Genomic DNA, 25,205 nt, shown 5'->3' with positions numbered 1-25,205 from the left:
GTGTTCATCCTGGAATTCAGTTACTAGTGGTGTACTGCAAGGATCTGTTTTGGGGCCTCTGCTGTTTGTTATTTTTATAAATGACCTCTGAGTGTGTAGAAGGATGGGTTAGTAAATTAGTGGATGACACTAAGGTTGGTGGAGTTGTGGCCTTCAGATTGGTTTCACAGAGTGGCACAACATCGACAGACGAAAGGCCTGTCCTGCGCTGTAATGTTCGAGGTTCTAAATCGGCTTAACGTAGCTTTTAAGGAACATCTTGATTGGGAGGCAAAAGCTGTAGAGGGAAATATTTAAGGAAGGAATTCTCAACCCTAGTCTTGAAAGCTGAAGACCCTGGGAGAGCAATGATCAAGGGGAGTAACACAGGGATGGAGATAGTGAGGGAGATCTGAGTTTTTACCTTGCCCCCCACTATTCATGTAAAAACAAGACATAGTTTTGTTCCAAAGGAAAGTCAGACATTCAGGGCAGCAAAATAACTTTCAGCAGCGATCTGAGCAGGACAGTTCTATCTCTTCCATTAATGCCAGCACTGTCTGGTTAACTGTCCATTAGTCTCAGAACGTGCAGTCTCATTGTGTACTGCAGAGAGAGAGAGAGAGAGGAGAAAGATCCTGCGCAGATCTCTGCGTAAACAAACACATGGGGATTGGACGGCAGGGAGCAGGAAACCACAGTTTACAAATGAAATATAAATCCTGTTCCAGAGAGGAGGGGAAACCTTAACACTTCTGTATACTCCAGCCGAGAGTTTGTGTAATTTTGCTGCTGTTTGTTTTGTTTACAGTTACCAAAGAAATCATTGCCGTTCATGTCTTGTAAAGACAAATAAATAACTGACTGCCTGGTGAAGGAAGTGGTTGAGCGTTTGACCCTCAGCCTCATCATCGAACACTTGTGCCTCAGGGCTCCCATCTGCAGCCAGCACTGGGAACAGGACTGGCCACCTCATTGTTGTGGGTTCAAGTCTCATTCCAGAGAGCTGATCATATCATCCAGGCTGACGCTCCTACACTGCGGCCAGGTTCTGGTGATTACAGGCACCAGATGAGGGAGGGGAGAGAGCGTGGGGAGAACATCAGTGACTGTATGCCAGTGTGTTTAGGTTCTGTGCCTGCTGCAACGGCATAGTGATAAGTTTATGAAGTCAGTAACAAGTACATGTATGTTGGTATGATTCGAAGGGGGGATGGCACAGTGGCTCAGCGGTTACCACTGCTGCCTCACAGCACCAGGGACCCGGCTTTGGTTCCAGCCTCGGGTGATTGTGTGGAGTTTGTACGTTCTCCTTGTGTTGGTCAGGTTTCCTCCCACCCTCCAAAGGTGATAGGTTAGGTGGACTGGCCAAACTAAATTGCTTATTGTGTCCAGGGATATGTAGTTTAGGTGGATCAGTCATGGGAAATGCAGGGTTACTTGGATGGAGTGGGATGCTGTTCAGAGGGTCAGTGCAGACTCAATGGGCTAACTTGATTCTTTCCACACTGTAGGGACTTTATAATTCTATGATCTTCAGAAGATTGGTGTGGACTCGATGGGCCAAATGGCTTACTTCCACATTTCAGGATTCTATGTTCAGGATGAGTCTAGAATGTATTGTTTGGGAATATTGATCTTAGTGAGATGTAGGTGGTGTGCTGAAGTATAGTCTGGGGATTTGCTCACCTTGCCTGTCCTAGTGAGATCATTACATTTTCATCATCAGTGCAGCCATGTTCAAAGCCCAGAGTCCGAAGATTTGCAGGTTAGGTGGATTGGCAATGGGAAATGGGGTTATGGGAAATGGGGGCTATGGGAAATGGGGGCTATGGGAATTGGGGGTTATGGAAATGGGGGCTATGGGAAATGGGGGCTATGGGAAATGGGGGTTATGGGAAATGGGGGCTATGGGAAATGGGGGCTATGGGAAATGGGGGTTATGGTTCTAGGTTGGGGGGCTGATGGCTGGGTCTGGATGGGATTCTCTTCAGAGTTCACTGGAGACTCAGTGGGCTGAATGGCCTCTTCCCACATAGTCAGGATTCTATAATTCTTATGATTCTACATGTCACACTCTGGACATTAAATGCCCTTGCCCCTTTCTCAGCTTCCACCACTATACGGCCAGGGACCTCCTGATGAACCAGTGCTGCACTGGAGGCTCCTGTGAAGGTCATGTCACTTGCATTGATGTAACCATCGCACTGTTTAAATATTCCAGGGGCAAATGCCTGGAATTCCAGACACTGGTGCCCTATGGAAAGACACCAGTGCAGTCCTAGATGTAACAAAACACCTGGTGTGGGAAGTGGCGAATTTCACTGACTTGAAATTTCTCCCTAACTTTCTCCACTCACTTTCGGCCTTATGTCCTCGAGTCTGACTTCTAACCCCTCGACAAACTCTCCCATGGTCTCGTCAGTGTAGTACCGGATAAACGCAAGCTCTTGCTCTTCCAAGTTATATCACTCGACACAACGCAGGGTTCAGCAAGTATTCATGGTGCCACATGTTGGGACAGCAAAGCAAGTTTGCCAGTTTTGGGAAAAGGACAACACACACAGAACAGAGCACTAGCCATATTCCTCGAACATCTGCATAGCCAGGATATCTTGGCACTGAGGATAGTGCAGAAAAAGACAACCATTGTAGACCACAAGAAACACTGGCAAATAGGACTACTAATTTAGGATATCTGTTCAGCATGGACATGTTGGAACAAACAATCTGTTTCTGTGCTGTACAATTCTATGACTTTAAATATGAAGAGGATTTGGGATATGGTCCATTGAGTCAACTTCATCTGCTTGGAGTACATAGTGTATTCACTGGCTTGCCGTAGTCATGTGACCTCTGCAACAATGTTACCTCTGCAAGGTACGTGAGTAGGAAAGGTTTGGAGGGATATGGGCCAAACTATAGTTTAGTTTGAGGAACATAAATGTGAGGGTAAATGTTTTGATAGGAATAACAGCAAAATGGACAGTTATTTAATGGTGAAAATCTGCAGCATGCTGCTCTGCAGAGGGATATGGGTGTTGTCACAAAGGCTGGTTTGCAGGTACAGCAGGTAATTAAGAAAGCAAATGGAATATTGTCTTTCATTGTTGGAGAGATAGAGTTTTAAAACAGTGAGGTTATGCTGCAACTGTACAGGGTGCTGGTGAGGCCACACCTGGGAGTACTGTGTGCAGGTTTAGTCTCCTTACCTGAGAGAGGATGCACTGGCACGAGAAGGGGTGCAGAGGAGGTCGATTCCAGAATTGAGAGGGTGGGCTATTGAGGAGTGATCGAGTAGACTGGCACTGTGCTCCTTGGAATTTAGAAAAATGAGGGGGGGATCTTATAGAAACATAAAATTGTGAAGGGAACAGATCTGATAGAAGCAGAGAGGCTGTTTCCACGGGTGGGCAGAACTAGAACAAGGGGCATAGCCTCAAAATAAGGGGGAACAGATTTAGGACTGGGTTGAGGAGGAAATTCTTCACCCAAAAGGTTGTGAATCTGTGGAATTCCCTGCCCAGTGAAGCAGCTGAGACTACCTCCTTGAATGTTTTTAAGGCAAAGATAGATTTTTGTACAGCAAAGGAATTTAAGGGTTAAGTGGGTGGGTAAGAGGAGCTGAGTGCACAGAAAGCTCAGCCACGGTCTATTAAATAGCAGAGTAGGCTCGAGGGGCCAGGCGGCCTACTCCTGCTTCTAGTTCTTCTGTCTTATGAAATTTGGCCGGATTGGAGGAGTTGGAGCAATGGGTCTATTTCCACACTGTATGATTCCATGAAACGTAACGCACATGAGATATATGGCTTCTCTTTCCTAGAATTACTCTGGTTGGGTCATTGTTAGCTAACCAAATATACAAGCATGGAGTAATTTCCAAAATGGAATAACGCAACACCTTCTCCCTCAGCCGTAAATGCTTTCACTTCAGTTTGTGACAGTCATTAAACACAGAACATAAAATGGAATATTGGAAGTGTGAGACTCAGACTGAGTGAATTTTCAGTGCTGTAAGGGAACAAATGACTATAAAAATAAAAAAAGCAATGATTAACCATGCCACAGCCTGTAACTTTGAAATGTGGAGTGAGAGAATTGCGCATTTTTCTCCTCACTATTTCTGTGGAAACAAAGAGATATGAAAGAGAATTGAAGGCTTCTTTTTGTGCTGGTAATGGTAAAATTAGATTACTTACAGTGTGGAAACAGGCCCTTCGGCCCAACAAGTCCACACCAACCCTCCGAAGAGCAACCCACCTAGACCCATTGCCCTACCCCTAACATTACGGGCAATTTAGCACGGCCAATTCACCTGACCTTCACATCTTTGGATTGTGGGAGGAAACCGGAGCACCCGGAGGAAATCCATGCAGACACGGGGAGAATGTGCAAACTCCACACAGACAGTTGCCCGAGGCAGGAATTGAACCCGGGTCTCTGGCGCTGTGAGGCAGCAGTGCTAACCACTGTGCCACCATAAATTATGTGAGAGTTATGGAACAGAATAAAGCGTCTGTGCGCAGCAATTCTATTTTCAGTGCTGAGGAAAGAGAGCTACAAGCTGTAGATTAGATTCCCTACAGTGTGGAAACAGTGAGTAAAAAATGAGGTCTGCAGATGCTGGAGATCACAGCTGAAAATGTGTTGCTGGTCAAAGCACAGCAGGCCAGGCAGCATCTCAGGAATAGGGAATGATGTCTCAAGGACTTGGTCCGAATAAAGAAGGAGCTGGTAGGAGACTAATCTGGGCCTAGCGAGCTGCCAACATTCTCTATCGTCTATCCACGTAATGTGTATGGGATATTTGCTCATGTGTTTCAAAGGTTCCTGACTGCTGTTTATACTTAGTTCAACTGTGCTTAAAATCTAAATGGTCATCCACCCACTCCAATTTTTCCACCAGATTTGCAAAGTTATTAGGCATCACAATTTGACAGCAAAGAGATTTTGGAATTAAATTGGAGAGTTTACTGTTGGTGTTGGTAGCTGTAGCTTTCATGGTAATTTATTCTCGGCCCTATTTGTTTCTTCATTTCTGTCTCTTGTCCACCTCTTCGAGACCTTTATTGCTGCAGATCCTTTGCAATGAGATGGAATAGGTGCTCATTCTCTGATGAGAATTTAGGTAAGGACATTGATTTGATAAGATTACTTAAGTGTGGAAACAGGCCCTTCAGCCCAACAAGTCCACACCGACCCGCCAAAGCGCAACCCACCCATACCCCTACATTTACCCCTTACCTAACACTACGGGCAATTTAGCATGGCCAATTCACCCGACCCGCACATCTTTGGACTGTGGGATTTTTACACCTGTTTGTAGCTGCATCACTGCTGCAGCTGTCTCCTCATCAGAGTCTGGGTAAAGTGGTTCCACAGTCAGTACATGACCGATGGACTCATAACTTCAAGCACATCGTTCTCATCTTGCTCCTTTCTTTTCTGTTATCAGCTTTTTCCTCTGCACTTCGGTGAACTCTGTTTCTCCTGCTGTCACTGGCTTATCATCAGCTTGCAGTCTCTGGGATGTCCTGGGTTGGGAGCACTGCTTCCTTGATTTTGTCTTTCAGACTGTACCTGAGGGTACTGAACTAACTTAGCTAAGCTCATCCTGCACTCCCAGCTACTTGGAGATGGCGTTCACCAGTAAGGCAATCAAAACCAATTAGAATGTCCACTTAAAATCTTCTAGCATTTGTTCAGCAGTCAATGGCTTTATAACATTCAACATGCGGCAAATCTATTCCAGCCCACGTGGGCTAGCCAGTCCCAGTTTTAGAATGCTTCAGCTGAGATGAGTAGGTTAGATTAGATTACTTACAGTGTGGAAACAGGCCCTTTGGCCCAACAAGTCCACACCGACCCGCCGAAGCGCAACCCACCCATCCCCCTACATTTACCCCTTACCTAACGCTACGGGCCAATTCACCTGGCCCGCACTGTCAGAGTTGTTGTGAAGAAACAACAAAATCTTATCCCATTCCTATCGAGTTGATAGGACACAGCTTATTGTTTTGGGATGAACGGGATGTGAACCTGGGAAACCGAAGGTGACAGTAGATATTAGAGTATCAGGACGACAGACCAAGTCAAATACGTTTGACATGACAAACTTCAATGCTGCAAGTCCAAGAAGAATACGTTCAGAAAGAATAGTGAAACCGCCAGATCACCTGAATTTGGAAAGTCAAACATGTGGTAGTGGACAATGCCTGCTATCTGGAACTGCTCTTCCCATTGCATTGTGCTCTCAACTTTCCTTGTCCTTTTGGGATGAGCATCATTCCAGCAGATAGCCATGAGCTTATATTCGAGGGCTTCAATCCTGACTTGGTATCTTGAGCCACTTCACACAGGTTTGTGAAGTTCATGATGTTGCCCACATACCAATGTCTATCTGAAACGTGGTTAAAAATCACACAACACCAGGTTATAATCCAACAGGTTTAAGTTGGAAGCACTAGCTTTCAGAGCGCTGCTCCTTCATCAGGTAGCTGTGGAGCAGGACCATAAAAGATATAAAAGAGACCTAAGGGGCAACTTTTTCACGCAGAGGGTGGTACATGTATAGAATAAGCTGCCAGAGGAAGTGGTGGAGGCTGGTACAATTACAAAATTTAAAAGGCATCTGGATGGGTATATGAATAGGAAGGGTTTGGAGGGATATGGGCCGGGTGCTGGCAGGTGGGACTAGATTGGGTTGGGATATCTGGTCGACATGGATGCGTTGGACTGAAGGGTCTGTTTCCATGCTGTACATCTCTATGACAATAAAACACAGAATTTATAGCAAAATTGCAGTGTCATGCAACTGAAATGATATATTGAACAAACCTAGATTGGTGTTAAGTCTTTCATCTTTTAGAATGGGTTGCAGGTTTTGGTTCATTAATATGTAAATCCCAGAACTTCTTTTAAGTCACATTCTCTAGATAACTTAAGGCTTTATTTTAAGAAAAGGTGACATCTCAGCTCCGACATTGCATGAAAGGTGTGAGGTTGGAGTGAGACTGGTTCTACTTCCAGAGTGGAATTTACAAAATATTACATGGATTGACTGCCTGAAGATTGTGTGCTTTTTGAGCAAAATAGAATGTATCTGCAGGATATGAGGATGAGCACCTCACCAGGACCTTCCCCACGCCTCACTTTTAAACAACCACCAAACCTCAAATAGATCATTGTTCGCACAGCCCAGCCTTCAGGACAACATCGACCACAACACTGTACAACCTGGTCATGGCAACCACAGCAAGGCGTGTCTGAGTGTCGACATGGATACCACTATTATACGAGGGGACACCACCCACCATGTACCAGGCAGGTACACATGTGACTCAGCCAACGTTGTCTATCTCATATACTGCAAGCAAGGATGCTCCAAGGCATGGTATATTGGCGAGACCAAGCAGATGCTATGACAATGGATGAATGGACACTGAGCAATGATCACTAGACAGGAGTATTCCCTCAGAGTTGGGGAGCACTTCAGTGGTCAGGGACATTCGGCCTTGGATCTTCGGGTGACTGTCCTCCAAGGTGGACTTCGGGATAGGCAACAACATAGAGTGGCTGATCAGAAGCTGATAGCCAAGTTCGGTATCCATGGGGATGGCCTCAATGGGACCTTGGGTTCATGTCACACTACAGGTGACCCCACTACAATACACACACACACACACTCTCTCTTACTACTCACACTCACGCTGACTCTCTCTCATACACACTCTCTCTCATACACACACACTTACACCCCCACACTCACACCCCCGCGCACACCCTCTCGCAGGCTGATACACCAACACACTCACACACACACACACACACTTTACCAAGCATACACACACTCTCTCACGCGTACTCACACTCACATGCTCACTCTCTCTCTCTCATGCACGCACGCACACATCTAAGTCTACGGGGTGAATTTGTATTTGCAGAATTATATTTGCAGATACATTCTATTTTGCTCAAAAAAGCACACAACCTGCAGGCAGTTAATCCATGTAATATTTTGTAAATTCCACTTTGGAAATAGAACCAGTCTGACTCAAGATTGGGATACAGACAGACTCCAACCTCACACCTTTCATGCAATGTTGGAGCTGAGATGTCACCTTTTCTTTTATAAAACCTTAAGTTATCTTGAGAATGTGACTTACAAAAAGTTCTGTGATTTACATATTAATGAACCAAAACCTGCAACCCATTCTAAAAGATGAAAGACTTAACAGCAACCTAGATTTATTCAATATATCGTTTCATCGGTATGACACTTTAAAATTTTGCTATAAATTCTGTGTCTTATGGTCCTGTTCCACAACCACCCGATGAAGAAGCAGTGCTCTGAAATCTAGTGCTTCCAAATAAACATGCTGGACTATAACCTGGTATTGTGTGATTTTTACCTTTGTACACCCGAGTTCCACCCCAGCTTCTCCACATCATACGGGAAACTTCACGTTGACTTGATGCTCCCCTTCTGCTGTCATCATTCTAACAGTCACACACCATTTATTTTTAACCTATTTTCTAATTAATCTTCTCAGAGTTGTTATTACACACCTCTGGAACAGGTCAGACTTGAACCTGGTTCGAAGAAAGGGATACTGCCACTGTTAGCATGCAAGCCCCCTACATTTGTCACCATGGGGATTGAACCCATGACTGGGACATCATTAACACCAGGCTCTCACCATCAAAGCTAGATCCCCACACAAATACCACTTCTTACGTTTTTAGATCTAATAACACCAACCTGTTGAATGGTGTAGAATCATTCACAAGAATTATTAACAGACATCTCTCCAGCAGCTACTGGCTTATATTACTCATTTCTAGCTAAAAACATGACTAAAGAACGATTCAGTTTCTTGCAGTAAGTGCTGTTCTTTCCCATTGTAGATAAGCTTTTCTTTTGTGTCTGTATTCTGTCCAATATATACATCTGGCCTTTCACCTCCAACCATACTGTAAATCCTTCTTCAGATATTTCTTCCTTTTTTTCGATATTTTGTTCGCACTGGGTCTCTCAGCATAATGCAAATTTGAATCTGTTCATCCAATAATACACTCTAAATGATGTCTCACAACCTCAGATCTTCTACAATATTGAAAGCCTTTCTTCAGAGTACGTTTCACCTCTTTCAGCAGATATGTTCACCCACCAGAATTACTTACGCCTAATTCAATGCTATCTCTGAGGAAACCATCTTTAGTACATGTTTCAGCTGGATGTATCCATGTTATCACATGCTAACAGTCTCCCTCTGCTCTGAGCTCTGATGTTGAACCTCCGTTATTCATGATTAACATTAATGGAGGGATCAAAATACATCTTCAAAACTTTCAAATCTCTCCTGTCTGAATTCTTTGTTCCTTAGTGAGATTTAGGTGGCACGGTGGTTCAGTGGCTAGCACTGCTACCTCACAGCACCAGGAAGCCTGGTTCGATTCCAGCCTCGGGCAACTGTCTGTGTGGGGTTTACACATTCTCCCCATGTCTGCAAGGGTTTGCTCTGGTTTCCTCCCACAGTCCAAAGATGTGCAGGCCAGGTGAATTGGCCATGCTAAATTGCCCGTAGTGTTAGGTGCATCATTCAGAGGGAAATGGGTCTGGGTGGGTTACTCTTCGGAGGTTTGGTGTGGACTGTTTCCAAAGGTGAAAATGTGTTGCTGGTCAAAGCACAGCAGGCCAGGCAGCATCTCAGGAATAGGGAATTTGACGTTTCGAGCATAAGCCCTTCATCAGGAATGAGAGAGAGTAGCCAAGCAGGCTAAGATAAAAGGTAGGGAGGAGGGACTTGGGGGAGGGGCGATGGAGGTGGGATAGGTGGAAGGAGGTCAAGGTGAGGGTGATAGGCCGGAGAGGGGTGGGGGCGGAGAGGTCAGGAAGGAGATTGCAGGGAACCGACTGAGATAAGGTGGGGGGGAGTGGAAATGAGGAAACTGGAGAAATCTGAATTCATCCCTTGTGGTTGGAGGGTTCCCAAGCGGAAGATGAGGCGCTCCTTCTCCAGCCGTCGTGTTGTTATGTTCTGCCGGTGGAGGAGTCCAAGGACCTGCATGTCCTCGGTGGAGTGGGAGGGAGAGTTAAAGTGTTGAGCCATGGGGTGGTTGGGTTGGTTGGTCCAGGCGGCCCAGAGGTGTTCTCTGAAGCGTTCCGCAAGTAAGCGGCCTGTCTCCCCAATATAGAGGAGGCCACATCGGGTGCAGCGGATGCAATAGATGATGTGTGTGGAGGTACAGGTGAACTTGTGGCGGATATGGAAGGATCCCTTGGGGCCTTGGAGGGAAGTGAGTGTGGAGGTGTGGGCGCAAGTTTTACATTTCCTGCGGTTGCAGGGGAAAGTGCCGGGGGTGGAGGTTGGGTTGGTGGGGGGTGTGGATCTGACGAGGGAGTCACGAAGGGAGTGGTCCTTGCGGAACGCTGATAGGGGAGGGGTGGGAAATATATCCCTGGTGGTGGGGTCCGTTTGGAGGTGGCGGAAATGACGGCGGATGATACGTTGTATGCGGAGGTTGGTGGGGTGGTAGGTGAGAACCAGTGGGGTTCTGTCTTGGTGGCGGTTGGAGGAGCGGGGCTCAAGGGCGGAGAAGCGGGAAGTGGAGGAGATGCGGTGGAGGGCATCGTCGATCACGTCTGGGGGGAATCTGCGGTCCATGAAGAAGGAGGCCATCTGGGCTGTGCGGTGTTGGAACTGGTCCTCCTGGGAGCAGATGCGGCGGAGACGAAGGAATTGGGAATATGGGATGGAGTTTTTGCAGGGGGCAGGGTGGGAGGAGGTGTAGTCCAGGTAGCTGTGGGAGTCAGTCAATTTATAGTAGATGTCTGTGTTGAGTCGGTCGCCCCGAGATAGAGATGGAAAGGTCTAGGAAGGGGAGGGAGGAGTCTGAGACAGTCCAGGTGAATTTCAGGTCGGGATGGAAGGTGTTAGTAAAGTTGATGAACTGTTCAACCTCCTCGTGGGAGCACGAGGCAGCGCCGATACAGTCTTGAACAATTCTTCCGCCGCCTTCGCCTCCGTGCCCACTTTCACAACCAAACCTCCCGCCCACCCTCTGACGACCCCTTCTCCCGCCTCCAACACACCCCATCCACCTGGACACCCCGTGCTGGCCTCCTACCCGCCCTCGACCTCTTTATAGCCAACTGCCGCCGCGACATTAACCGACTCAACCTGTCCACCCCTCTCACCCACTCCAACCTCTCACCCTCAGAACGTGCAGCCCTCCACTCCCTCCGCTCCAATCCCAACCTCACCATCAAACCGGCAGACAAGGGAGGCGCGGTGGTAGTTTGGCGCACTGACCTTTATACCGCTGAGGCCAAACGCCAGCTCGCGGACGCCTCCTCTTATCGCCCCCTTGACCACGACCCCACCTCCCACCACCAAACCATCATCTCCCAGACCATCCAGGACCTCATCACCTCAGGGGATCTCCCATCCACCGCCTCCAACCTCATAGTCCCACAACCCCGCACCGCCCGTTTCTACCTCCTGCCCAAAATCCACAAACCTGAATGCCCCGGCCGACCCATTGTCTCAGCCTGCTCCTGCCCCACCGAACTCATCTCCCAATACCTCGACACGGTCCTGTCCCCTTTAGTCCAAGAACTCCCCACCTACGTTCGGGACACCACCCACGCCCTCCACCTCCTCCAGGATTTTCGCTTCCCCGGTCCCCAACGCCTTATTTTCGCTATGGACATCCAGTCCCTGTACACCTCCATCCCCCATCACGAAGGACTCAAAGCCCTCCGCTTCTTCCTTTCCCGCCGCACCAACCAGTACCCTTCCACTGACACCCTCCTTCGACTGACTGAACTGGTCCTCACCCTGAATAACTTCTCTTTTCAATCCTCCCACTTCCTCCAAACTAAAGGAGTTGCCATGGGCACCCGCATGGGCCCCAGCTATGCCTGCCTCTTTGTAGGATATGTGGAACAGTCCATCTTCCGCAACTACACTGGCACCACCCCCCACCTTTTCCTCCGCTACATCGATGACTGTATCGGCGCTGCCTCGTGCTCCCACGAGGAGGTTGAACAGTTCATCAACTTTACTAACACCTCCATCCCGACCTGAAATTCACCTGGACTGTCTCAGACTCCTCCCTCCCCTTCCTAGACCTTTCCATCTCTATCTCGGGGCGACCGACTCAACACAGACATCTACTATAAACCGACTGACTCACACAGCTACCTGGACTACACCTCCTCCCACCCTGCCCCCTGCAAAAACTCCATCCCATATTCCCAATTCCTTAGTCTCCGCCGCATCTGCTCCCAGGAGGACCAGTTCCAACACCGCACAGCCCAGATGGCCTCCTTCTTCAAGGACCGCAGATTCCCCCCAGACGTGATCGACGATGCCCTCCACTGCATCTCCTCCACTTCCCGCTCCTCCGCCCTTGAGCCCCGCTCCTCCAACCGCCACCAAGACAGAACCCCACTGGTTCTCACCTACCACCCCACCAACCTCCGCATACAACGTATCATCCGCCGTCATTTCCGCCACCTCCAAACGGACCCCACCACCAGGGATATATTTCCCACCCCTCCCCTATCAGCGTTCCGCAAGGACCACTCCCTTCGTGACTCCCTCGTCAGATCCACACCCCCCACCAACCCAACCTCCACCCCCGGCACTTTCCCCTGCAACCGCAGGAAATGTAAAACTTGCGCCCACACCTCCACACTCACTTCCCTCCAAGGCCCCAAGGGATCCTTCCATATCCGCCACAAGTTCACCTGTACCTCCACACACATCATCTATTGCATCCGCTGCACCCGATGTGGCCTCCTCTATATTAGGGAGACAGGCCGCTTACTTGCGGAACGCTTCAGAGAACACCTCTGGGCCGCCTGGACCAACCAACCCAACCACCCCGTGGCTCAACACTTTAACTCTCCCTCCCACTCCACCAAGGACATGCAGGTCCTTGGACTCCTCCACCGGCAGAACATAACAACACGACGGCTGGAGGAGGAGCGCCTCATCTTCCGCTTGGGAACCCTCCAACCACAAGGTATGAATTCAGATTTCTCCAGTTTCCTCATTTCCCCTCCCCCCACCTTGTCTCAGTCGGTTCCCTCAACTCAGCACCGCCCTCCTAACCTGCAATCCTCTTCCTGACCTCTCCGCCCCCACCCCACTCCGGCCTATCACCCTCACCTTGACCTCCTTCCACCTATCCCACCTCCATCGCCCCTCCCCCAAGTCCCTCCTCCCTACCTTTTATCTTAGCCTGCTTGGCTACTCTCTCTCATTCCTGATGAAGGGCTTATGCTCGAAACGTCAAATTCCCTATTCCTGAGATGCTGCCTGGCCTGCTGTGCTTTGACCAGCAACACATTTTCACCTTTGGAAACAGTCCACACCAAACCTCCGAAGAGTAACCCACCCAGACCCATTTCCCTCTGAATGATGCACCTAACACTACGGGCAATTTAGCATGGCCAATTCACCTGGCCTGCACATCTTTGGACTGTGGGAGGAAACCAGAGCAAACCCTTGCAGACATGGGGAGAATGTGTAAACCCCACACAGACAGTTGCCCGAGGCTGGAATCGAACCAGGCTTCCTGGTGCTGTGAGGTAGCAGTGCTAGCCACTGAACCACCGTGCCACCTAAATCTCACTAAGGAACAAAGAATTCAGACAGGAGAGATTTGAAAGTTTTGAAGATGTATTTTGATCCCTCCATTAATGTTAATCATGAATAACGGAGGTTCAACATCAGAGCTCAGAGCAGAGGGAGACTGTTAGCATGTGATAACATGGATACATCCAGCTGAAACATGTACTAAAGATGGTTTCCTCAGAGATAGCATTGAATTAGGCGTAAGTAATTCTGGTGGGTGAACATATCTGCTGAAAGAGGTGAAACGTACTCTGAAGAAAGGCTTTCAATATTGTAGAAGATCTGAGGTTGTGAGACATCATTTAGAGTGTATTATTGGATGAACAGATTCAAATTTGCATTATGCTGAGAGACCCAGTGCGAACAAAATATCGAAAAAAAGGAAGAAATATCTGAAGAAGGATTTACAGTATGGTTGGAGGTGAAAGGCCAGATGTATATATTGGACAGAATACAGACACAAAAGAAAAGCTTATCTACAATGGGAAAGAACAGCACTTACTGCAAGAAACTGAATCGTTCTTTAGTCATGTTTTTAGCTAGAAATGAGTAATATAAGCCAGTAGCTGCTGGAGAGATGTCTGTTAATAATTCTTGTGAATGATTCTACACCATTCAACAGGTTGGTGTTATTAGATCTAAAAACGTAAGAAGTGGTATTTGTGTGGGGATCTAGCTTTGATGGTGAGAGCCTGGTGTTAATGATGTCCCAGTCATGGGTTCAATCCCCATGGTGACAAATGTAGGGGGCTTGCATGCTAACAGTGGCAGTATCCCTTTCTTCGAACCAGGTTCAAGTCTGACCTGTTCCAGAGGTGTGTAATAACAACTCTGAGAAGATTAATTAGAAAATAGGTTAAAAATAAATGGTGTGTGACTGTTAGAATGATGACAGCAGAAGGGGAGCATCAAGTCAACGTGAAGTTTCCCGTATGATGTGGAGAAGCTGGGGTGGAACTCGGGTGTACAAAGGTAAAAATCACACAATACCAGGTTATAGTCCAGCATGTTTATTTGGAAGCACTAGATTTCAGAGCACTGCTTCTTCATCGGGTGGTTGTGGAACAGGACCATAAGACACAGAATTTATAGCAAAATTTTAAAGTGTCATACCGATGAAACGATATATTGAATAAATCTAGGTTGCTGTTAAGTCTTTCATCTTTTAGAATGGGTTGCAGGTTTTGGTTCATTAATATGTAAATCACAGAACTTTTTGTAAGTCACATTCTCAAGATAACTTAAGGTTTTATAAAAGAAAAGGTGACATCTCAGCTCCAACATTGCATGAAAGGTGTGAGGTTGGAGTCTGTCTGTATCCCAATCTTGAGTCAGACTGGTTCTATTTCCAAAGTGGAATTTACAAAATATTACATGGATTAACTGCCTGCAGGTTGTGTGCTTTTTTGAGCAAAATAGAATGTATCTGCAAATATAATTCTGCAAATACAAATTCACCCCGTAGACTTAGATGTGTGCGTGCGTGCATGAGAGAGAGAGAGTGAGCATGTGAGTGTGAGTACGCGTGAGAGAGTGTGTGTATGCTTGGTAAAGTGTGTGTGTGTGTGTGTGAGTGTGTTGGTGTATCAGCCTGCGAGAGGGTGTGCGCGGGGGTGTGAGTGTGGGGGTGTAAGTGTGTGTGTATGAGAGAGAGTGTGTATGAGAGAGAGTCAGCGTGAGTGTGAGTAGTAAGAGAGAGTGTGTGTGTGTGTGTATTGTAGTGGGGTCACCTGTAGTGTGACATGAACCCAAGGTCCCATTGAGGCCATCCCCATGGATACCGAACTTGGCTATCAGCTTCTGATCAGCCACTCTATGTTGTTGCCTATCCCGAAGTCCACCTTGGAGGACAGTCACCCGAAGATCCAAGGCCGAATGTCCCTGACCACTGAAGTGCTCCCCAACTCTGAGGGAATACTCCTGTCTAGTGATCATTGCTCAGTGTCCATTCATCCATTGTCATAGCATCTGCTTGGTCTCGCCAATATACCATGCCTTGGAGCATCCTTGCTTGCAGTATATGAGATAGACAACGTTGGCTGAGTCACATGTGTACCTGCCTGGTACATGGTGGGTGGTGTCCCCTCGTATAATAGTGGTATCCATGTCGACACTCAGACACGCCTTGCTGTGGTTGCCATGACCAGGTTGTACAGTGTTGTGGTCGATGTTGTCCTGAAGGCTGGGCTGTGCGAACAATGATCTATTTGAGGTTTGGTGGTTGTTTAAAAGTGAGGCGTGGGGAAGGTCCTGGTGAGGTGCTCATCCTCATATCCTGCAGATACATTCTATTTTGCTCAAAAAGCACACAATCTTCAGGCAGTCAATCCATGTAATATTTTGTAAATTCCACTCTGGAAGTAGAACCAGTCTCACTCCAACCTCACACCTTTCATGCAATGTCGGAGCTGAGATGTCACCTTTTCTTAAAATAAAGCCTTAAGTTATCTAGAGAATGTGACTTAAAAGAAGTTCTGGGATTTACATATTAATGAACCAAAACCTGCAACCCATTCTAAAAGATGAAAGACTTAACACCAATCTAGGTTTGTTCAATATATCATTTCAGTTGCATGACACTGCAATTTTGCTATAAATTCTGTGTTTTATTGTCATAGAGATGTACAGCATGGAAACAGACCCTTCAGTCCAACGCATCCATGTCGACCAGATATCCCAACCCAATCTAGTCCCACCTGCCAGCACCCGGCCCATATCCCTCCAAACCCTTCCTATTCATATACCCATCCAGATGCCTTTTAAATTTTGTAATTGTACCAGCCTCCACCACTTCCTCTGGCAGCTTATTCTATACATGTACCACCCTCTGCGTGAAAAAGTTGCCCCTTAGGTCTCTTTTATATCTTTTATGGTCCTGCTCCACAGCTACCTGATGAAGGAGCAGCGCTCTGAAAGCTAGTGCTTCCAACTTAAACCTGTTGGATTATAACCTGGTGTTGTGTGATTTTTAACCACGTTTCAGATAGACATTGGTATGTGGGCAACATCATGAACTTCACAAACCTGTGTGAAGTGGCTCAAGATACCAAGTCAGGATTGAAGCCCTCGAATATAAGCTCATGGCTATCTGCTGGAATGATGCTCATCCCAAAAGGACAAGGAAAGTTGAGAGCACAATGCAATGGGAAGAGCAGTTCCAGATAGCAGGCATTGTCCACTACCACATGTTTGACTTTCCAAATTCAGGTGATCTGGCGGTTTCACTATTCTTTCTGAACGTATTCTTCTTGGACTTGCAGCATTGAAGTTTGTCATGTCAAACGTATTTGACTTGGTCTGTCGTCCTGATACTCTAATATCTACTGTCACCTTCGGTTTCCCAGGTTCACATCCCGTTCATCCCAAAACAATAAGCTGTGTCCTATCAACTCGATAGGAATGGGATAAGATTTTGTTGTTTCTTCACAACAACTCTGACAGTGCGGGCCAGGTGAATTGGCCCGTAGCGTTAGGTAAGGGGTAAATGTAGGGGGATGGGTGGGTTGCGCTTCGGCGGGTCGGTGTGGACTTGTTGGGCCAAAGGGCCTGTTTCCACACTGTAAGTAATCTAATCTAACCTACTCATCTCAGCTGAAGCATTCTAAAACTGGGACTGGCTAGCCCACGTGGGCTGGAATAGATTTGCCGCATGTTGAATGTTATAAAGCCATTGACTGCTGAACAAATGCTAGAAGATTTTAAGTGGACATTCTAATTGGTTTTGATTGCCTTACTGGTGAACGCCATCTCCAAGTAGCTGGGAGTGCAGGATGAGCTTAGCTAAGTTAGTTCAGTACCCTCAGGTACAGTCTGAAAGACAAAATCAAGGAAGCAGTGCTCCCAACCCAGGACATCCCAGAGACTGCAAGCTGATGATAAGCCAGTGACAGCAGGAGAAACAGAGTTCACCGAAGTGCAGAGGAAAAAGCTGATAACAGAAAAGAAAGGAGCAAGATGAGAACGATGTGCTTGAAGTTATGAGTCCATCGGTCATGTACTGACTGTGGAACCACTTTACCCAGACTCTGATGAGGAGACAGCTGCAGCAGTGATGCAGCTACAAACAGGTGTAAAAATCCCACAGTCCAAAGATGTGCGGGTCGGGTGAATTGGCCATGCTAAATTGCCCGTAGTGTTAGGTAAGGGGTAAATGTAGGGGTATGGGTGGGTTGCGCTTTGGCGGGTCGGTGTGGACTTGTTGGGCTGAAGGGCCTGTTTCCACACTTAAGTAATCTTATCAAATCAATGTCCTTACCTAAATTCTCATCAGAGAATGAGCACCTATTCCATCTCATTGCAAAGGATCTGCAGCAATAAAGGTCTCGAAGAGGTGGACAAGAGACAGAAATGAAGAAACAAATAGGGCCGAGAATAAATTACCATGAAAGCTACAGCTACCAACACCAACAGTAAACTCTCCAATTTAATTCCAAAATCTCTTTGCTGTCAAATTGTGATGCCTAATAACTTTGCAAATCTGGTGGAAAAATTGGAGTGGGTGGATGACCATTTAGATTTTAAGCACAGTTGAACTAAGTATAAACAGCAGTCAGGAACCTTTGAAACACATGAGCAAATATCCCATACACATTACGTGGATAGACGATAGAGAATGTTGGCAGCTCGCTAGGCCCAGATTAGTCTCCTACCAGCTCCTTCTTTATTCGGACCAAGTCCTTGAGACATCATTGGGGTGTTCCCTGATGAAGGAGCAGCGCTGGGTGTTCCTTACTGTACTCAATGAAGTATTAATCCTTTCAACATCTCCCTGTCAAGTTTCTTTTTCAATATACTATTACTGCTGTGCATTTGTTTATAAATTTATATTTCCTACTATCTCATCACCCCCATTCTCCCTCCCACTACCACCAACCTCCAAGTGTTTGACTTTCCATATTCAGGTGATCTGGCAGTTTCACTATTCTTTCTGAACGTATTCTTCTTGGACTTGCACCATTGTAGTTTGTCAGGTCGAACGTATTCGACTTGGTCTGTCGTCCTGATGCTCTAAAGTCTACAGTCACCTTCGGTTTCCCAGGTTTGCATCCCGTTCATCCCAAAACAATAACCCGTGTCCTATCAACTCGATCGGAATGGGATAAGGTTTTGTTGTTTCTTCACAACTTTGGCAGTGCAGACAATGTACAATCTCTGTTGGTTTGTATCCACGTGGTTATTCTTATCTTTTCTATTCATTTTTCTGTTCGTATTCATATTTCAGGTCTACACATGTTGCCTCACTCCTAGTTCTGGAAGATTCTTGCACAAGTCATGTGAGGCCTCTTCTGGAATATTATGTCCAGGTCTGGTCCCCCTGTTATAGGAAGGATATTTTTAAGCTGGAGGGGGTTCAGAAGGGATTTAACAGGATGTTGCGGGAATGGGGAATTTGAGTTCTAGGGAAAGGGTGCATAGGCCAGGACTTTTCTCACTGGAGCATAGAAGTTGATGGGTGGCCTTATAGAGGTTTATGAAATCATGAGGAGTACAGATTAGATGAATGGCAAGTGTCTTTTCCCTTTGGTAGAGAGTTCAAAACTAGGAGGCATATTTTTAAGATGAGGGAAGAAAGACTTACAAAGACATGAGGGGCAACATTTTTACACAGAGAGTGGTTCATGTGTGGAATGAACTTACAGATGAGGTGGTGGATGTTGGTACAGTTGCGATGTTTAAAAGATATTTAGATAAGTCCATGAATAGGAAATGTTTGGAGGGATATGGGCCATGCACAGGTAGGTGGGACTTGTTAACTTTTGGGTTATGGTCGGCATGGACTAGTTGGACCGAAGGGCCTGTTTCTGTGCTGTTTGACTCTATGATTCTAAGACTAAGTTAACGTCTATCGTGATGTATTCTGTTTTACTTTTGGGTTATGGTTGGCTTGAACTGGTTGGACCGAAGGGTCTGTTTCTGTGCTGTATGCCTATGATTCTAAGACTCTATGTTAGTGTCTGTCGTGATGTATTCTGTTTTTAATCTCTTTTAACTCTGAACAAATTGGGATAGTTTCTTTTCAAAGGAGCTTTTGGCTTTGTTGTTAAATCTCTTCCATCGTTTAAATGAGAATGAGGTTAATACATGCCTTTCTGCTCAGGACACAGAATTTATGATCGTAAACTACATTAAAGTTTTCTAGTATGTACTGTCCATTATCTCTAAGAGTTTCTTGTAGCATACCTTTACTCTTAAGTGCAATGCTTCATGCATCATGAAGTTGAACTTGTGTTGCCTGTAAGTAGTGTTTTGTCAACCCAAGGTTCACAATTTGCCAACACTGTGAGACTTGCTTCCACATTTAAATTGACATTTGTGAAATGCCTATTGACATAAATGTCTGCACATCGAAATGTTTGGTCTATGGTCAATCGTTTCTCCCAGGAAAACTTTGCTATTTTCTATTTGTTATTCCTCTGGCCTGCTTTGATGTATTTTCTGAAACCGAACTAATTTTTCATGATGAAAGTATTTAGTTTTGAAAGTTAGGCACAGTTTGTGTCTGTGAGACTTGTTTGTTCATCTGTCCTACCCACTGCATTGGCTTAATAGGTGTGTCTTTTGTGGATCGTGCCTTCAAACTGAATGAATTCTGTAGATTTCCTCTATCAAGTTTAATCTTAAGATTGATTTGCTTTACAAAGAACAAAGAAAACTTAAGCCATGAACAGGTCCTTCAGCCCTTCAAGCCTAGACCAGTCCAAATCCACTGTCTAAACCTATTGCCCAATTCCTAAGTATCTGTATCCATCCGAGTGGGTGGCACGGTGGCACAGTGGTTAGCACTGCTGCCTCACAGCGCCGGAGACCCAGGTTCAATTCCCGCCTCAGGCGACCGACTGTGTGGAGTTTGCAGGTTCTCCGCGTGTCTGCGTGGGTTTCCTCCGGGTGCTCCGGTTTCCTCCCACATTCCAAAGATGTGTGGGTCAGCTGAATTGGCCATGCTAAATAGTCTGTAGTGTTAAGTAGGGGGTAAATGTAGGGGTATGGGTGGGTTACGCTTTGGCGGGTCGGTGTGGACTTGTTGGGCCGAAGGGCCTGTTTCCACACTGTAAGTAATCTAATCTAATCTGCTCCCCACTTCTCATACATCTGTCCAGACACACCTTAAATGAATCTACTGTGCCTACCACCTCTGCTGACAATGTGTTCCAGGCACCTACCACTCTCGTTGTAAAGTACTTTCTGCGTGTATCCCCCTTAAACTTTTCTCCTCTCACCTTGAATGCGAATTCCTCACCCTGAGAAAAAGCTTATCTCTCTCCATCCTGTCTATACCCTTCATGATTTTGTAGACCACAATCTGGTCTGCCCTCAATCACTTGTTTCTAATGAAAACAATCCTAACCTACTCATCCTCTCTTCATAGCTAGCAGCTTCTATACCAGGCAACATCCTCGTAAACCTTCTCTGCATCCTCTCCAAAGTGTCCACATCCTTTCGGTCTCTCACCATGACTCTCTCTCGAGTTTGATCTTCTTTGGTCTGTGATTAATCTGAGATCCTTAAAGTGTGGAAACAGGCCATTTGGCTCAACAAGGTATTAGCTCTGAACAGTTGTCCCATAGTGCCATGGGATGTTAGGTTAGTGTGGTATGACCGTGTTAAGTTGTCACGTATTGCCCAGGGATATGAAGATTAAGGTGAATTGACTGTTTAAATTGATCGAGGTTCCCAACGATGTGCAGATGTTTGGGCACTCTGCTAAGAGTAACCCTCCCAGATCCATTCCCCTACATTTGCCCCAACTAATGCCCCATCCCTGAACACTATGGCAATCTAGCATGGCTAATTCACCTAACCTGCACATCTTTGGACTGTGGGATGAAACCCACACAGACATGAGGAGAAATATGCAAACTTCACACAGGCAGTTTCCCGAGGCGAGAATTGAACCTGGGTCCCTTGGTACTGTGAGGTAGCAGTGGTAACCACTGAGCCACCGTGCCACCCAAATTGAGTGGTAATTGATCTGATTAAGTAAGGCCTGCATCAATCTAAACTCATATGAATTCTGATTTTACATAGAGATCAGGAATTAAATTAGTTATGGATTCATTTGCATGTTGTTCTCCATTTTGAAATATGTCCTTTGAAGAATGTTTCCAGTTCTGTGTTTAAATAATTCTGAAACATTTTCATTAACTCTTTAAATTTGACTGATATTTCTGTTACCCCTTGGAGAGCAATAATGGTGTCTGTTAGAGTCCCATTCGTGTATGGAAGTGTATTTACTTGTTCAGCTTCAATCTTAATATCTAATTTGGAAACCACTCTAATCTTCAATAATTGTCTTTCCCAGAATGTGTAGCTTTATATTCTATTTGGCCCATCTGAGAAATTAAATCTTCCTGGCAATACTATTTCTGATGCCATAGCTTCCTAATGCGAAGAGCCAGTTTTAGTTCAAAACACTGATGGTTCTTCCACAGTTTGTAGTTGCAATGGAGGTTTTTCCATCTTCAAGACTTTAAAAAGCCTCTTCGCGTTGTTCTCCTTGTTTCCTGAAAGAATTGCTGTGTTAGGTCAGAATCGTATTCTTCTTCCGATTGTCCAATGCTTATTGATCAGCTTTAAATACCTTGGTTAGCAAATACCCCAGCCCTGTGCTCCCAGGTAAAAACTGTTCACTCCTGTTCATTTGATCAGCCAGTCTCATTGGAATTGTGGTGTATGGAATTACACCCAATCAGAACTACAACATTTTAAAAATTTCTGCCCTTTCTTTCCAAACTGCTGCACCATTTAATGTTTCCCCGTATTAAAAAGGATTTTTTTCATTTTGTCTCAGGCAGTCATCACTGTTTGAGGAGAAAGTGAGGTCTGCAGATGCTGGAGATCAGAGCTGAAAATGTGTTGCTGGAAAAGCGCAGCAGGTCAGGCAGCATCCAAGGAGCAGGAAGTTCGACGTTTTGGGCATAAGCCTTCTTCAGGAATGAAGCCTGAAGAAGGGCTTATGCCTGAAATGTCAAATTTCCTGTTCCTTGGATGCTGCCTGACCTGCTGCGCTTTTCCAGCAACACATTTTCAGCAGTCATCACTGTTTGGTCAGCTTGTTAGCTCAATTCGATTGGGATCCTCTTCCACAGGTCACGCCTTGTGATGCTCCCTATTCCTCTGTCTTGGAGCTGCAGATTTGTTTTGTCTCTTTGCATCTTCTGCCAGCTCTGAAACATTTCCTTGTCATTCTCTGAAGGATTCTTCTTTGTCATGTTCTGCCGTAAGTTTTTTGTGGAGCTGCCTGTTGCCAGCAAACAGCAAAATCTGCTGATCCTGAAAACCGGCTCACCAGTCTGTCGTCTCTTTGTTGTTTTTCTCGAAAGCCAGAAGTCAGATTTCTCTTTGTAAACAACCTTTACCAATAACATTGGTCAGTGCTGTTCGTGAGGTTGTGACAGGTCCTCAGCACCGTCTCATCTCATCACTGCTCACTGTGCCGCATTTGTGGGTTCTTACAAATCCAAAGTGGTACAAAGTACATGAGCATCACTACATTTCTGGACTAATTAGAATAGTACTTTTGAGTAAATAATTTGAAGTGATTTGCAAATATTTACAGACTATTTGAATCGGAACTTGCTTATTAAATCGTTAGGAGCATAGTAACCTCAGGGCTGTCTCCGACAAGCTCCTTCTTTACTCCTAACCAAGTCCTTATGACATCATCACAGAGGATGGTACTATCAAGTGGCATGGTGGTTCAGTGGTTAGCACTCAAGCTCCACAGCGCCAGGTACCTGGGCTCAGTTGCACTCTTGGGCGACTGCCTGCACTGAGTTTGCACATACACCCCGTGTCTGCCCTGGTCTCCTCTGGGTGATCCAGTTTCCTCCCACAGTCCAAAAATGTGCAGGCTAGGTAGATTGGCCACAGTAAATTGCCCTTTGTGTCCAAAGGTGTACAGGTTAGGTGGATTAGCCATGGCAAATGCAGGGTTATAGGGATAGGCTGTGGTCATAGGTTTGGGTGGGATGCTCTTTGGAGGGTCGGTGTGGACTTGATGGGCTGAATGGCCTCTTTCTGCACTGTAGGGATTCTAAGTATTAATGCTTTCAGCCCCAAAGACAACAGAACCTGGATTAATAGAAGAATGAGAGGTGATCTTATTGAGATATGTACAATCCTGAAGAATTTGCTGAGAGGATGTTTCCCCTTGTAGGACAGACTAGAATATGAGGTGTCCCATTTAAGATGGAAATGTGGAGGTTGCATTTCTTCTCAGAGGGTTGGGAGTCTATGAAATTCTCCAGGGAGCGCTGAGGCAGGCTCCTTCAATAATTTTAAGGCAGAGTTAGATTCTTGATCAGAAAGGATCAAAGAGTCTGAGAGGTATGTGGGGAAGTAGACTGGAGGTGACAATCAGATCAACTGCGATCTCATCAAATGGTGGAGTAGGTTCAAGAGACTAAAGGCCTATTCCAACTCCCAATTTGTGTATTTATATGAATTGAAATTATTAGAAAAAAATGGATCCATTGGGTTTCTATGGAATATGACAAAATGTAAAGGTGTTTGATTCATTGGGAGAATCATTGAAAAAGAGTTTGGTGAATATTTGCAGAACTGAACTGACACATTTTAGTCCAGGAATGTGTCTAAACCTAACAGTGCTCCTGTACTTTACAAAATAGGTCTCCAACATTAAATCCCAGCTCTGTCCACTGCTCCAGCTCACTTTCTCTTGCCTGGGAGGAGTGGTTTCATCAGGACTGACCCTCTGTCATGGTATTGTGGGGAGTCCACACATGTTTATGTATTACTGGCCAAAGGTAATCTGTGGCACCTCGAAGAATGGATGAAAACTGAACTGAACTGGTGTGAGCCCTACATGAGCCTGGCAGCTTTGGAACGATTGTGCAGACGGCTGATTGATAAAGTCTGGAAGCACACTCACAGGATCAGGGGGAATGGGAACTCTGGCTGCTCAGTACTCCCCAAACCCCAAGCTCTGAACTTGGAGTTCCTTTAGGGAGGCCATATCTATCCTCTTAAAACTTTGAAAAATCTTTTGCTTTACAACCTCATGAACATGACTACCAGGAATGTACCACACTCCACTAACAGTGAGATGTCCAACAGGATGGTTGCAATTGGAGAAGTGTGTATTAGTTGAGTTTATATTAAACAGTGTACAACAGGTGGTTGTCGATAAGTGGAGTTAATAATGGGCAAGTGTATAACAGCGATATATGTAAGGGGTGGGAGTCTGATGTGGTGTGTACCAGCTGGCTGTTTAAAGGACAAGCAAAACCAGAGGTAGCCTGTAACTGGTGACTGCGCAACAGCCAAGTTATATAACAGGGTGTGTAATGGGAGGTTGTACAGGTATACCTGTTGGTGGAGTGTGTAACTAACAGATGTATGACAGAGAGATTGTGTAGTAGGTGGGTGTGTAAGGGGTGAGTGTTTAACCAATGAGTGTGCCCCAAGCAGTAACATTTGTGTGTAAAAAGTGGATGTGCAATAGGTGAAAAATATAGTGGCAAAGTGTAGCAGGCAGGTGTGCTAACAGTAGTGTGAAATTGATGGTGTGTCTGGGTAGTGGATGGTGTATAATATGCTGGTGTATAACAGGGTATC

This window comes from Hemiscyllium ocellatum, chromosome 29 (genome assembly GCF_020745735.1).
Source record: "Hemiscyllium ocellatum isolate sHemOce1 chromosome 29, sHemOce1.pat.X.cur, whole genome shotgun sequence".
NCBI classification, from domain to species: domain Eukaryota; kingdom Metazoa; phylum Chordata; class Chondrichthyes; order Orectolobiformes; family Hemiscylliidae; genus Hemiscyllium; species Hemiscyllium ocellatum.
Note: the sequence above shows the minus strand (reverse complement) of the source record.